Here is a 4,205-nt window from a genome sequence, read left to right as displayed (position 1 = left end):
TATATATATATATATATATATATATATATATATAATTTATGTATTGTATTAATACCATTATGTATATTAATACCAACTCATTAGTAGACGCGGCTAATATGTGGAGCTACACATATAATAAGAGACGATCCTACATCTGACCTTAAAGGGTTCGGTTGAAGGTAAGAGTGAGAGAACTCGCACACATACTATATGCACACATTCACAAAGAAGCACACGCGCGCAACAATCAGCCGCTTCGTAATGCATGGCGCTTCGTACTTGTAGCACGATATACACGCAGCCGTTAAATCGAGGGAATGAGAAAAAAAAACGAATGCTAGGAGAGGGGAAAGAGAAAGAGAGCAGAAAAGAACAAGAGAGCGAAAGCGAGACTGAGGGAGAGGAAGGGGAAGGAAAGGGAGAGAAGAGGGAGAAAAAGAGAGAGGGGAAGAGGGAGGGGAATAGAACGAATACAAGCGGATGGAGGGTTTATTTTAGGGCGAGTCGAATGTGTAAGGAATAGAGGGTAGCTCTGACAGCTGGTATGCATACAGGGTATGCTTTGTAAAAAGCAGAATATCAGTAGCAAATCTATTACGATTGCGATTTGAAATTCAATTATTATTCTTTCAATAGTAATTTCTCAATAACTTAATTTTCTAATTAAAAGTCTCGAATTAAATCAGCTTTTTAAAATAATAATTTCACGCAAAATTAATTGTTGAACTGAAAAGAAAGATTTAATCGTTTACTGAAATTTTTTTAATCTATTTATTCATATAACAATTATTACTTATTGTCCACGATCTAAATTTTTGCTGCAACATAATTTAATCTCAAAATTGCATAAAATACATCTTTGATATCAAATCTCATTATACGCGAAATTCTATAATATGAAGGACATTAGAGCCAGAATATTTTCTTCTATCTTTTAATTTTTTATATAAGAAATATACAGTTTTCTCCTCTTTAAATGTTCGCACTCAAATAAATATAATTTAATTTTATCTCATGTCATTATAATATTTTTAATTTTGCTGAAATCACATGTCGCAAATGTGAATATATTTACATAAATACATATCGTTCTGATTCTTTCATCTAGATATTGTTACCGATAACAGCCCAGACATTTCAATCTGCAGAAAGATAAAGATTTGACGTACACATTGGACGCTTGCCAAAATCGAAGCCAATATCGTTGACCTAACAATCACTAAAGCGATCGACTAGAAACACGATGACAAAATCATAGATGTTTTTATATCTATATATATATATATATATGAATATATTTCAAACAAGTGCAACATGTCTAGATTTTTCCTGCCACTCATAAGTAAGTGGAAATGTCTACATCTATCTAAAAGCAATCGATAACTAATATAAATAAAATCAAAGCTAATTATAATGTAATAATAATTCATACTATTAAGTATTGCAATATGCACATGTAATTTGATTTAATTAAATACAATAATAAATTAAATATAATAAAATAATAAACGCACAAATATACTTAATACAATATATGTATGTGTGTACACGTACTATATACGAGTATAAGTATATCGTACTGTATGGTATAATACCGTATACATATGTATAATATATTGATTGTAATTATAACTTTACTACTTTTTTCCAAAGAGAAATTTTATTATAGAAAATAAGAAATAAATATTAAAGTAAAAAATTTAATCTAAACGCGTAAAATACTTTATAAAAATAATTTTATATGACGAGAATAAAAGCATTCTTGATTCCAAGTATACAAAATGGTTTGGTTGTTACAAAATTGCACAAAATTGCACGTTGGGTAGCCTGAGAGATAATTAATGAACATAATTTATCTTTATAACAAGCATTTAACGTACTATCTTTCCTTGAGTGCACAGTTTAATTTAACCTCCAGTTTTCTAATCTAATTTTATATGCGCTTTCTAAATGGAATTCATTGTCAGTTCCAGTCCTATCAAAGTTAATTTTAAACAAAGTAACACCTGTTATATTTTGATGCGAAACTTCACTTATAATCACTTAAAGTATAAACTACGAGACAAAATGAAGTATTCTAGCACATAATTAAAAAATTATACAATTTATCGAAAATGTTTGTGAATTATCAAACCCTTTAATGAAGAGAAAGCCAGAGATTAAAGTTTAAAAATTTAAATACTTCGAACGATATTTAAATATTTAGAACGAAAATTGGTCCATCGTCCATTTTTTACGAATTTATATCGATGTTCATTTCCAGAAATAAAAATATAATCAATCATATATATATAATAGTACGAGACTTAAATGGGGTACGTGGGAGACATTCGGTTAACGGCATCATGATGTATAGCAGACTTTCATCATTTTGTCTGGAACTTATGTATTCACACTGGCGCGTTTATATCAGGTTGTAAACTGGTTGTAACGAGTGCAGCTTATTTGCGTTACGTGGTATTGCACCGCATCGACTATGAGCTTAAGAGCTTCCGGACCGCGATGTTGGAATTTAGTCAATCAAGGTAATTTATTTTAGAAAATTTATCATTTACATCGTTTATCTGATAATAACTTTAAGTAAAGTGAAGCATGTGCAAACGTCTAAATTGTACACTAAAGGCCGTAACACAGACTCTTGCATAACGCATAACGCATATATAGCGCATAAAGAAATTAATCAATCCAAATTCTTTTCCATAGAATGGGAGGAAAGGAAAGAATCTGATTAGTTGATTCTTCTTATGCACTATGCGTTATGCGTTATGCAAAGGTCTGTGCTGCGGCCATAACGGTTCTACATCGATGTAAAATAATGAATTTAATCGCCTTTTCTGTGATTAAAATACAAATTTTTATTTTTCAAATTTAATTTAATTTTACAAAGCAAATATTTGCGATTTTATGCTTTTTCAAATTATTTTTTTCGATATTTCCAAAATTGTTCTCATTTTTAAATAAAACTGTATAAATAATTATTATTCACGCCTTCCACCAATCATTAAAACAAATTTAATAGAACTTGAAATACGAAGCGCCTTACCGGTCCGAGTGTTAAGATGTTGAACTACTGTATAATATACCTTCATTTCAATTGAATTAATTTTCAGAAGTAAATTGCGAGCCGATGAAATTATCGGATTCACACAATCAATCTGAAACAAATAATCCCCCCAAAATTTATATTATACAGTAGTTCAACATCTTAACACTCGGACCGGCGGTAAGGCGCTTCGTATTTCAAGTTTTAATATAAACGGTCACATTTCCAATCATAAAATTTAATAGACATGACTTATTAATAAAAAACATTTTTCGTTTTATTTATATTTGTTTAAATTTATTTTAGTTTTCCAATATATAATTTCTATGTCATTTTACTTTGTTTCGACTACAAAATCTAATATTAAATAATTATTTTTTACTGTAGACTTTTTTAACGCGAGTTTTCGTCCAGCGCGATGATCTAAGTTTGATTATAGATACTCTATTTAATTATATATATGTATATCTCTCTAAAAATTAGCAGAAAATCAATTCCTTTAAAATATTATTATTCTATTTATAGACGAGAGAAAACAAAAAAAGAGAAAATCAAAGAGGGGAAAAATTTAATTAATCAAGAGTAACGCTAATTAAAAGAGCGCAACCTATCTTTAATGCATAACTTAATAACCGCTGCTACAAAGATTCTAAAAGAAATCTTTTATAATCCCTGTTTTAGCATGTAAAACGATATTTTAATTATTTCTCATTCATCTTATTATTTGGCGCATAAAAGTATTAAAATAAAATGACGAAAAATAAATTTTTTACAAAATATTGATAATTGATCTATTATTTTTCAATTGTACTTATCACTTCCGTAAAATGCATGGTAAAACGTGTATTTAATCTCGATTAAAATTAGACATTCTTCCGATATTTATGTTATCTCAATGTGCAATCTTCAATATGTTTCGAGCTTCAATATGTTATCGGTATAATCTAATCCAACCGAACCTCTAACTATTACCGTGCATACAACACATTGCTGCGTTGGATCATTTACCGCGGATACACACTGTAGTCACGTCGGTGCGCGAAGAGCATATCTCTCGAAGCGGCGACCCGCGGCTAAAAGACCGGAAACGACCGTATAGCGACCGCAAGTACGTCTAACGGTTCTCTCCCTCTCCGTCTCGTCTTCTTTCATCCACGAGTTCACGCTTGCAATTCTCCAT

At 30.2% G+C, this 4,205-nt stretch overlaps 1 protein-coding gene and 1 long non-coding RNA gene across 2 annotated transcripts in view; one reads left to right on the top strand and one right to left on the bottom strand.

Annotated features, from left to right (window-relative positions):
* LOC108747018 overlaps positions 1-1,220 on the top strand; it is a 5,728-nt gene extending 4,508 nt beyond the window's left edge. Inside the window, exon 3 of the long non-coding RNA XR_001939207.1 lies at positions 1,091-1,220. This is a non-coding gene — a long non-coding RNA (uncharacterized LOC108747018). The remainder of the gene's footprint in view (positions 1-1,090) is intronic.
* LOC108747011 (semaphorin-1A-like) overlaps positions 1-4,205 on the bottom strand; it is a 227,487-nt gene that overhangs the window by 203,834 nt on the left and 19,448 nt on the right. The window lies entirely within an intron of this gene.

Source organism: Trachymyrmex septentrionalis, unplaced genomic scaffold, assembly GCF_001594115.1.
Source record: "Trachymyrmex septentrionalis isolate Tsep2-gDNA-1 unplaced genomic scaffold, Tsep1.0 scaffold107, whole genome shotgun sequence".
Classification (NCBI taxonomy): Eukaryota; Metazoa; Arthropoda; class Insecta; order Hymenoptera; family Formicidae; genus Trachymyrmex; species Trachymyrmex septentrionalis.
This window is presented reverse-complemented; position numbering and strand designations above follow the sequence as displayed.